The 12,380-nt window shown below is 36.3% G+C and overlaps 1 pseudogene; it reads right to left on the reverse strand.

The window, feature by feature from the left end:
• Positions 1-11,367: 11,367 nt before the first annotated feature.
• On the reverse strand, positions 11,368-11,944 carry LOC119258153 (eukaryotic translation initiation factor 3 subunit L-like; annotated as a pseudogene).
• Positions 11,945-12,380: the final 436 nt, after the last annotated feature.

The following is a 12,380-nucleotide window of genomic DNA, read 5'->3' on the forward strand; positions in this document are numbered from 1 at the left end:
TCTTTTTCTATTACTTTTAAAATGGGAAAACATATTTAGTCTTCATATTTTTTTGCCTTTATGATTTTTAATTGAATTAGTTATAGATTCACATGCAACTATAAGAGAGGTTATGAGATTAAGAGAGATTATGAGATTAAGAGAGATCCTTTATATATTTTTTCCCAGTGATAGCATTTTGCAAAACTATTATATAATAGAACAACCAAAATATTAAATGATAGCATCCATTAGTCTTCTTTAGATTTTCTCTGTTTTATTTGTACATATTTGTGAGTGTTTCTGCTTATGCACCTATGTTTATCTAATATGCAGTACCACAATCAGATACTGACGAAAAAACTTAGGAAAACAGTAGAGTTCCTTCACATTCTTCACCCTGTTCCCATCAATTATAACACCTTACATAACCATGGTACAGTTTTCAAAATCAGGACATTAGTATCTCTATGATCATCTTAACTAAACTACAGACCTTTGAATTTCACCTATTGCTTTACCTATGTCTATATATCGGTTCCAGAATTGTATCCAGGCTCCCATATTGGATTTAGTTGTTATTTTATCTTTAGCCCCAGTTAGAACACATTTAACAGTTTCTCAATTCTTTTTCCCGTTTACTTTTTTGATCATTCATGACCTTGGCACTTTAGAAGAGGGCTGTTTTGGTATTGCATTTAACTTCATCAGGTTAGCTCTGTGAGGTCACGCAGGATGAACACAGAAAAATAGGTATCTTATTTTGAGAAATATGAAGGTGAGACCCATCTAGTGGACAAAATATTGTATCACACAATAACCAAACACTGCTCTATCTTTGTGTATGTGCATATAAATACATACATACATACACATATAATTTAAAGTATGTCAATGGAAAGTTTTCTTCTTGAATTTTCTCCTGAAATAAAAATTATAATAACTATTTTGCAATCCAGTATATTTTATGAAACCAAGCACATAGCTAGAAAACTCTTAAGATTGCTTTGAAAATATATATCTATACTTACGAAAATTTAGGTCCAGAATTTACTTATCTATGTATGTTACTAGTGTGTTCCAGGTAATGAACATTCACAATTTTGGAAATTACACTGAGTAAGGGCCCTGGAATTATATATATATATAAAAGGGGGGAAACTTTTTCATGACAGAAAACTACTTTTGGTAAGTGTAAATGAAAACAGAAGGTGCATTTCAGTGGCAAATGCAATATCTGTGTCTGCTGGTCAGTGTCAAATAAGGAAAACTACCAGGAATAAATCAAGCTATTTTACTTCAGATAACTAGCCATATGAATGAAATGGAATTATCAACTTAAAAAATTAAGGAGATCATTATAAAGGCACAGAGTGTTTACTTGGATCATAGAATTGCAGTTTGGTGTATGTGGGATTAAGTGGAACCTACGTTGTGTCCCATGGAGGAATAAAAATCAGGTATTTTATGGGAAGAAAAGAGGTAATTAATATTAACCAGCTTAAACTATTCTTGGCTTTATCTAATTAGTTATTGATTCTGTTCTCTGGCAAGAAGTCCACCACCATCACTCCTTGTGTTCAAGATGGTCAGTCTCTTGCTGATTGCTCAGACAATGGTGGAACAATTGCTATTCAGTCTATTTCAAAGGTTTCTGGTCCAGCACAAACAGTATAGTAAATGGCATTTCTACTGTGGCATCTCAGTCCCATTCTAAAGCAATTGCACTGATGTCTGCTTACTCATATTTTGTTTGGTAAAGTGATTTGAATTTCTTTTATAAGGTTTCAAGGAGAACAAGCTAATACTTATTTTTTAAAAAAGATTTATTTATTTATGCATACAAGTACTGGGATACAGGCCAGAGATGTGGGGGCAGGGTGGGGGGGGAATGCTGTGAGAAGATTTACCAGAGACGGAGTGGGGAGCAGAACAGGCAGACTGACTAAATACACTGCTGAGAGGAGCAGTGGGTGAGTCAGCAGAGGTCTGCTGCACCATCTGGGTAGCTCCCTGGCCAGGGATTGAACTTGTGCTGCAGTGGCTGCAGACAGATTCATAGGTTGCATCTTAATCTCTTGTGCCACCAGGGAGGCCCAAACTAATACTTTTTTAAAGTGTGGGAGCTATATGAGAACCAGAATATGTTTCTTTTGTTGAATTGAGCATCTTTGGGTAGACAAGTGATGGAACAAAGGAAGAAAATATTTAATTCTAAGATACAGAAGTCAATTTAACATTCTCAAACTTTTCAGTAGACAAATTACCTTAATGATGGATTGTGGGAAGAGACCCTGAAGCCTTGACAAGGGAGGCAGACAGAAGTGGAAGACATTTAAGTCAAAATCAGATGACAGAAAAAATAATATTGTCATTAGATGAATTCCCCCTTCATCTGAACACTGAAATGCACCTTCTGTTTTCATTTACACTTTTTCTGTCATGAAAAACAGTTTTCCCCCTTTTAGTGAAATCTGTAAAATGTAAACTGTTAGATATCTGTACACTCTTCTAGAGTACACAGCTGGAAAAAAGAGGATATTTAAAACCTCAAATGGCTTGGGTCTATTTCAAGGTTTTGTTCTTGGACTTATGCAGGAACCAAAGAGTTGTCCTTGGCCTCTAAATTTGGGAATGACAATTTAAAATTTTTGGATACTTAAGTGTTTCCTTGGCGTATGTTATATATAGACTTTGTTCATTTAGAAAAATTGATATTCATCAACTTTAATAAATGACCAGAAAAATATATACATTTATAAGCACAATATATATGTAAATATATATGAACTTGATTCCTTTTCTATGAAAGTAATGTTTATTATCTGTCTGGACATTATCTATGATCAGATCTTTAGATACATTATTTTATCTGAAAGATAAGTTTTAGTTTAATATTCCCAATGTAGTAAAAATTAATATTTTGATATATTTAATATTTTTGTCATAGTTTCAAAAGAGTATAAAAAAGAATATAAATAAATCTTTAAAAAATAGAATCTTTATACTATAAGCACTCATATGGTAATAATTAAAAAAAAGATATTATCCCTTCTAACCATATAAATCAAACCTGGCAGCTGGTACTTGGCAGAGAAGACCCACAAAATTATTCTTGCAAATTATGATGAGTAACTGAACCCAAAGCAACCCCTGGCACAATGGATAACAAGTTAGTCAAAGAAAGAATTACTAGCAATTATGTTTTCTGATTGCCTACAAGCAGACAACAAAATCTGTGGTTGGTGTAGTCTTGTGCATGTCTGCTTTTTTTTTTTTTTTAATAAATTTATTTATGCATACAAGAACTGGGGTACAGGCCAGAGGAGCGAGGGTTGAGAGGATTCACCAGAGACAGAGTGGGGAACAGAACAGGCAGATTGACTGAAACACACCACTGAGGGGAGCAGCGGGCTAGTCAAAAGAGGTCTGCTGTACCATGTGGGTTGCTCCCTGGCTGGCCAGGGGATCAAGGACTGCTTCATAGGTTGTGTCTTAACCCCTTGTGCCACCAGGGAGGCCTTTGTCTGCTTTCTTAACTCACTTCTTGGTCTGGCCCCTTGAAACAAAAGTAAAAGCTTTTATTTTTTTCTTTCAAATCAGCACATATACTCATTCTCATATATCTTCTTTGCCCCTCCCCCATGGTAGCTTGTGACCAAACCTTCTGTAATGTGTATGAGATTAGTGTGTAAAAATCAGCAACTATGAATCTATTATGATTAAAGATTTTACATGTAATGGTAAATAACTGTGAGTGAGTATATTTTGGTGAATTCAGAAGGAAATGTACTAACTAATAGGAGAGAGGAGCTGGAGAGATGGTGAAACTTAACATCCAGTTTTGTTCCTACTTCACTATTTGTTTTACAAGGCCTTGGTGGAAAATTCATAGCACTGGACTTGTTTCTGACTCATGTCTTGTTGTGAGACAGAATCATATCACAAAGATATGATCAGTATTTCCTTTTCCAATTCCCACCTGGCTGTATCCTTTCCCTTCCTACTGATTCCAACAGATAGACTTTCTTGTGTTCATCACTTCCAGGAGGGAAGTGTCAGAACAGAAACACACTGACCACAATAACCACAATAATCAAAACAATGATAATTAAAAAAAAAATGTTGAATTTCTTCATGGTTTTGGTTTACAGATTCTTAAAACTTTGAGGGAATGAAGAAAATGTGAGATGTAGACAAGGTTAGATAAAGCATAAATTATTCATTTTCATAGCAACTTACCCCAAAGAGGGAAGAGAGGTGAAGATATTATAAGAACAAAGTTTGGGGGAGGTGAGGACTGGAGAGAAAGAATGATTGTATACCTCAGGTTAGAGTCTTGGGAGGTTGAAGTCTAGGCCCAGAAGCCTTAGAAATCATTGCAGCAGTATCTGTAACCCTGATTTTCCATGGAAACATTATTGTAAGAGCAAATAACCAACCTACTTGAAAAAGCCCCTGGAGGAGTAGGAATTTCAGTGCTGAGCTGAAGAGTCTGATGGTGAAGGGCCACATGGAGCAACGCATGGGGAGAAGAATTAAAAATATGACTCCTCAACTCCTCAGCACTTGGAATTAAAATTTAAGTTTCCCCGAATTTAAACACAAATCCAAGAAAAGGGCAGGAAACATAAATGGACTTAAATCAATTTTCTGACAAAATATGTGCCCAAAATAAAATTAACTTGTAGGACACAGGTAAAGTATGTTTCTTGCACACTCAGTTTTTGTACATTTTACTGGTAGAAGCATGGGGTGTAGCAAATACCTTGCAATAAAGAAAGGCTTCATACTGTTTGCGAAGGTGGTAACACCTTAGCAAAGTCTGCACAATGAATAAGAATGCCAAGATGAGTAAAGTAAAGGATTAAGAACATTGGGTGGGGGGGGGGGGAGAGAAAATGCAAAGCTATGAAAGGATGAGAGACAGGTGTGTGTTGGGTAAGATAAGCTCATAGAGTCCAGGCACCTAAGAATTAGTGGACAGAGCAGTCAAGATGGTAAATTAGATATAGCTAGAATATTGAAAACCTTGCTATAAAATGTTGGTGTAGTTCTATAGTTGATAAGGATCTATTGAAATATTTTAAAAAGAGCAGAGGCACAAAATACCTGATTTTTATAAAGATAGGCAGAGTATATAGGATTCTTTGAGTAGAGAGGCAGACAGACCAGTTAGGAAGCTGATAAGGAATTATTAGTTTAAACCATATTAGTGAAGATAGAAGGAAGTTGAGATTTTCTTGGCATGGGGAATTGATGGGATTTGAAAAATCACACATTAGTTAAGAGGGAGAGGTTGCTGATAGCTCCCAGTTTCTGAATGGAATGCTAGTGTAATTAATCATACCAGATAAGGAATATGGGGAGGAGATACGCAGAGATGACCAGTTGACTGTTGGAAAGAGATTCTGGAAAGATTTCTGGACTAAATGCAGATTAGGGAAATTCCGTGACTACAAAATATGGTTTAGGTAAATTTGTACAGAGTTTCAAATAATTGCAGTTCCTACCATGCCTACCTTACTGCTTTGTCACTTTCCTTTGTCAACTTCAACTCAGGCAACAAAATCTGGTATTTTCAATGCTGTCCCAATTTTACATCTCTTTTGATTCTGACTATTTATTTGGTAATAATCTGCTTTATACTTTATTGATTTAATTTTGGAAACTTGAACATAATTCTCTTGCATCAGCATAATTTTAAATAACCCTGTTCTGCTTTGTGGGAGGAAATAGACCATGAACCAATCTAGCAAAACAGGAAAATAATAGACCAGGAGGCACTATATTTCCATACAGCATAGACAGAAACTTACCTTGTCAATGAGCCAGGCTGGCATTCATTCACAGACTGAGCAGGTGGCAGCTATATTGGATCAATAAACTACCAGATACACCAGTTATGGTTTGAGTTCTCTTTTTTGTTCCAGAACCCCTCCCCAGAAAGTAAAGATAAAAAGATGTGTCAATAATTACTCCATAACCCTTTCAGGGAGCATAAATTTAGTCTCAGGTGGAAGAATTGTTTCCAGGAGACCAAGGTCCGGGAGTCCTAGTATTTTGTTTTACATTAGGTTAAACACTAGCTTCAATTTGCTTTAATAAATCATTCATAATCTTATTATATTCCCAGATGAACTACAACATAGAATTACATATTTAAATAAAATGTGCAAAATTCAGATGTTTAGTAAGCATTAAATAATTGCTCTATTATGGGAATATTGAAGTGCTAAATATTTTGATATTTTTTACATAAAGAGGGTGAATCTGCCTTTGGGTTATTGTTCTGGTATGAGACAGTCCTGGGTTCTGGCTGACTTTGAATGGGCTTTCATCCTGAACTTTCTATTCATCAGTCTGTAGGATTGTCATTCCTCCCATATGCAGTCTCCATAAAGTAGAACAGTTGCTCTTCTGATTTTTTTTATGCTGTAAAAATAAAAACAGAGAGCATGGAATGAACTGTATCTTCAAATCTATAAAGCTGGCAAATTGTAAAATTCTAAGTGATTCTTAACTTTTAACTCTTAATGCTTAACTCTTCTCCCTAGAATCTACTTATCTGTTTGGAAATATTTATAAAATTATTCTTTATACATATTGGCAATTCTTATGCATATTACTTTATTAAATACTTGGCCATTCTTGTGCATATTAATTTACTAAATACTTGGAAAACAATATATCAAATCTGAAACTTGTTACAGTGTAGCCAGTTTTCAACAGTTGTGAGGAAAACTTTCTCTCTCTGTCTCACTCTCTCTGCCCACAATGCTTTTTAACAATATATCTTGAATGCAACTAGAAATAATCTTGTAAGTTACTTTCTTTTGAGAGAAAGAATATGCTGGGTCTGTGTTGACTGAAATCTGAAGCTAGAAAATAAGGCAGGTTGACTATTAAGATTGGTAGAAATGACTCTTTTCTTGCTATGTTCCCAAGAGGTAATAAGCCCTAATCCTAGAAATGCAGCATATTTGTTTTACTTGAAAGGATGGCCTAGAGTTTCCTGGCCTTTTGTAAACTTCCTCACCCAACTTGCTTAAACTCAGATGTGTGAACAGGCGGGATTGTGAACTCTGCAAATTAGTACACATGTGACAAGATTCTTATTAAATGTTTGCTGACTGAGCTGCTAGCTGGAATAAGAATTGGCACTGAAACCCTAATGTGAGGAAACAGTGGAGGAGGATGGTCATGGAGGGAACAGGCTATTGGAAAGAATGCTGCTTAGAGCAGAACAAAACCTCAGACTAATTCCCCATTTATGGTTTAAATGGGAGGAGAAACAGGAAAGACTTGTGAGATTTTTTTTTCCTAGAAGAGAAATGTCTCATTGTAGAATGGGACCACAACTGGCAATAAAAGAAAAGAAGTGGACTTGAGCATTAAGGGAACTGAATCTTAACAAATCATAAACTTGAGATGTAACCTGAAGTAAAATTCTTCACCATAGCTGTGTTAACTTCGCACAATTCTGCATGTAGGTTAATTTCTCTAGAAGAACATCCCCAAGTCCCTCAGGACCATGTTGATGCTGGTCCTTTTGAAAATAAGTAGTTGGCACTGCAAATCTTTGGCCATGAAATTCTCCATCATTAAAATGAAAAGATTGAAATGGATGTAGTCTGAAGTTGTTCAATGTGGAGGTTTCCCAAAATATTAAAAATACATCTACCCTAGGATCCAGCAATTCCACCCTTAGGTATCTATTCAAAGACTACAGAAACACTAAATTGAAGGCATTACATTATATCTATAAGTTATATATATAATGTATTATATAAAATATATGTGTAATATATAATGTATCATATGTATATATATAAATCTATGTTCATTGCAGCACAATTTGCAATAGCAAGTTGTGGAAACAGCCTATGTGCCCAAGGACATGTGAGTGGAGAAAGAAAATGTGGTATATTTGGAATAGAATATTTACTCAGACGTAAAAAAAAAAAAGAAAGATGCTATCTTGCCACTTGTGACTACATGGATGGAACTGGAGAGGATAATGCTAAGTGAAATAAGTCAGGAGGAGAAAGACTGGAGGATTTCACTCATATGTAGAAAATAGAGAAACAAAACAAAGGAACAGATAAAACTAAAACAAAGTAAACCCAAAAAATCTAATGTAGAATCGAATCTACCAGAGGGGAAGTGGGGGGGAAAGAAGAGTGGGTGAAGGGCCCAACACACTATAGTGGAGGATAATTGTTTGCTCTGGTGGTGGGTGTGTTGTAGTAATAGACATTTGAGGAGGTGCAAACTTATACCTCTAAGTCATGTTCAGTGTTGTGAAACTAACATTACCTCCATCAAAAAATAATTCAATAAAAATAAATAAATAAAACAAAGTTGTTCGCAAGCTATTTGTTGGGAAACTGAGTAAATATAAATAAATCCTGAAATCTTGTTTAATTCACTCACTAGAGAATGTGTTCTTTCGGTCATTCATGCCACACATATTTGTTAAACAGTAATTATATGGCAGACATTTTAACGGACAATGGAGAGATATGGGCCCAAACCTAGGAGCGCCTCTCATTTGCTATAAAAGTCAAAGTCTCTTTTATATTAACATGTTATTGTAGAGCTGTTGAGGAGAGAATTAGCTGTTGAGTGGAGAATTTTAGTAGAGAATTTTGTCCTAAGTCAGGCAGCCAGACACCAGACTCTGTCCGGATTCTGAAGAGCTACTTTATTGCTTTTGGGCCAGGTAAACAAGAACAATACAACTTGTAATAATTTGCAAGTATGGACCTGTTAAATCAATTTATACACTTTTTTCTGATAAAATCCTGGACTAGAATAAACGGAGCTCTTTTATTCTCCTTACCTGTATTTCCCCAGTACGTGCCTATGGATTTTTGCTAGTTTGTTGTAGATTTTGCTAATTTATTTATAGGGGAAAAAAAAGTGCTGCTTTACCTGAGTAATTTTAAGTAGTTGATATATCCAAGCTAGGAATTAGCTTTATTTAAAAAAGAAATGAGAGTTTCCCCTGCTCTAGCAGTGAATCAGAGCTACCCAATTACTACCACAGTACCAAATAAAAACTTAACACACTGGGATAGCATAACATGGTCAGAAAACACAAATATGAATTAGTTATGGGATATGTGGGGTGAGAATAAATGCCTGTTCTGTCTGTTTCCTTTGCCCATTCCTTCAAAAATTTTAAATATAGTTGTACTGATCATTTTGAGCCTAGAAGGGATTTTTGTCATGGCCACAGGTCTTGGGATTTGTCTTGCATTGTATAGAGTTGCCTTTGCTCTGCTATCCTCATTCAGCAGGACTCAGGAGGGATTTCAAAGTTCTGCTCATTACATTTTTGGCTCATTACAGAACTTTATAGAGGATAGCAAAATTCATGAGCCAAGAAGCCAGTACACGAAAGAGGTCAACTCCAGGAGGGGTGTGGAGCACTGCGTTTCACTCTTTATAATCCACAAGTGAAATGACAAACACCATGAGGCAAAGGGTAAGTGGGACTGTGTGTTGATGCCTTTTCCATAGCACAGTCTTGTCATAATCTCCCCCAGTCTCTAGAAAGATGTTTTTTTAAGAGGAGCGAGAACAAGAGAAAGAGATACTGTTTATATATAGTGAAGTATTTGGGGAGTGTTTGATAAAATGTTAAAGCTGTGGTTGAAGAAATGAGATGAAATCAGGAGAATATGTGTCAAAGCATTTTACACAAAATAAATTATAACTATTAATATTTACATTTTAATTGAAATCTATTGAATAAACCCATCCTCTATGAATTAAATCCTGAAAGTAAAAATGATATAGTTTCTGTGAAATAAGGTAGAATACCAAAAAGAATGAATGGCTTTTCATGATAGTTATAAAAGAATTTTTTGGTATAAATCCAGGATCTTAAGTCATAACAGTTTGATTTATCAAAATTATTTCCTTTTTTTTGCCAAAGGAGATAACTTGCTGAAATCTATTTAAAATATTTCAGTCCTTGATCACAAAAATCTGCAAAGAGCTGATGAGACTCAACAACAACAAAGAAAATAACCCAGTCAAAAAATGGGCAGAAGAACTAAAAAGAAACTTCTCTGAAGAGGAAATGCAAATGGCCAACAGACATATGAAAAAATGTTCAACATCACTTGTAATCAGGGAAATGCAAATCAAAACTACCATGAGATACCATCTTACACCAGTGAGAATGGCACATATTAAAAAAACTAGCAACAACAAATGTTGGCGAGGTTGTGGAGAAAAAGGAACTCTCCTGCACTGTTGGTGGGAATGCAAACTGGTCCAACCACTATGGAGAGCTGTGTGGAGATTTCTGGACCTACTAAACATAGAGCTTCCATATGATCCAGCAATTCCACTCCTAGGTATTTACCCAAAGGACACAGAAACATCAATTCCAAAGAACACCTGCACCCCTATGGTTATAGCAGCACTATTTACAATAGCTAAGCTTTGGAAACAGCCCAAATGCCCAAAAATAGATGACTGGATCAAGAAGATGTGGTACATATATACCATGGAATATTACTCAGCATTCAAAAAAGATAAACACATGCAATTTGCAGCAACATGGATGGCACTGGAAGGGATCATGCTCAGCGAAATAAGCCAAAAAGAAAAAGAAAAATACCGGATGGTCTCACTCATAGCAGGAATCTAGACAACTTAAATAAGGGATCAGGAAAATGAATAACTATAAGAAAGTGAAAATCAAAATCAACAAAAAACTATGAACCAGAGACACTTTTTGGGGGGCGGGGGCGGGAGGGGAGGGATTGGGGTCAGAATGGGGCATGTGCAGTTGTATGGGGGAATATAAAAATAAAATTTATTATTTAAAAAAAATAAAAAAAATAAAGAGTCAAAAAAAAATAAAATATTTCAGTCCTTAATTCAAATAAACTTAAACTTAAGCGACTGCTAATGGGTGATCTAGGTAATGACTTCATGGTGCATAAACACCACTTAGGATGAGATCAAAATAGGTTTCTGATGAATGTGACTGCAAATACACTCTGGGTCCCATCTTCTTCAGAGTTTAATTGAACCCTCAAATTTGTGAATCTTCTGGATGAAGAAAACTCCATAGTACCTGGTGACCTTGGTGTTTTGTGATGTGAATCATGCCTATGCCTAAGTCAACCTCAGTAAATGAAATTCAGTGGAGAGGCACTGATGCATACTAGGTTTTTTGTGTTTAAATACACGAAGGTAGATATGGAACTTCTGTGTAAGGAAACTGGTCGACTTACCACAAAAATGGTAACATAGACCTAGATGAAGCCTCATGTGGTTGAGAGCTGGATTTGGTGCTGTCCTTCATCAGAAAAACACCATCAGCTGATGCAAGGGATTCCTATGGTAGTTGGATGCACACGGTCATAGCTGGACACAACAAATTACAGGAATTTGAGGGGTGTGCCTGAAAAGTGCCTTGTAGATGTGCAGGCAACCTTTCTGAAGGCTTAGCATTTTGTTCTTCTTTTCTCCCATAGTTGGCAATGTATGCTCTTGTCAATATACTTAGGAGACATGTTAAGGTTTACTAGCACATGCAGCTCCTCAATCTGCTTATTAATCACATAATATTTGTATGTGGTCCTGTGTAACAGGTTCTTGGTCCTCTGGATATACAAGATGTTGGCTAAGACCCAGATGCCAACTTGTTAACGACACATCATCAAATACCCAAAACAGATTATAATATGAGGGAATATATACTATTCCTGTTCTATCTGATATTCTCCTCCACGTTTATTGCCTGCCAGTAATCCCCCAACTAGGAGTTCAGACACAGAAGCCTTACAGGCTTAACTAGCAAACATCTTGTGGAGGACTGCCACCCAGCTACACTCTTGGAATCACCTCCACTCTTGTATACCTCTACTGACTGACATTTTATCTACCAGCGAATGTGAGACATTGAGGAATTATGAATGACTCAGATTTGGGGATTAGAATGAAGTTAGCCAGTCTCCATCCATCTTGAGTCTTCGGTGATTTGGAGTTACTACCTACAGCACTGAAGCTGACAGCTGAGCTTATCACTGATATCCAAGAGTCTCTAGTTGGGAAGTTTAAGGGGGGACAAGACAATGGAGTTGAAGAGATTGAAATGGTTCTGATAAGATTTTTTTAAAAGATTTATTTATTTATTTATACAAGCTTATTTATTTATTTATTTATTTATACAAGCACTGGGTACAGTCAGAAGCACAGGAGGGTGAGAGAATTCACCAGAGCCAGAGCGGGGAACTGAACAGGCAGAGTGACGAAATACACTGCTGAGGGGAGCAGCAGGCACAGCAGGAGAGGTCTGTCGTGCCATGTGGGACCCTCGCCGGTGGCCGGGGATCGAACCACCACTGCCGAGCCTGTGGGCAGCTTCGCAG

This window comes from Talpa occidentalis, unplaced genomic scaffold, assembly GCF_014898055.3.
Source record: "Talpa occidentalis isolate TD23 unplaced genomic scaffold, MPIMG_talOcc4v2.1 talOcc4.4, whole genome shotgun sequence".
In the NCBI taxonomy this organism is placed as follows: Eukaryota; Metazoa; Chordata; class Mammalia; order Eulipotyphla; family Talpidae; genus Talpa; species Talpa occidentalis.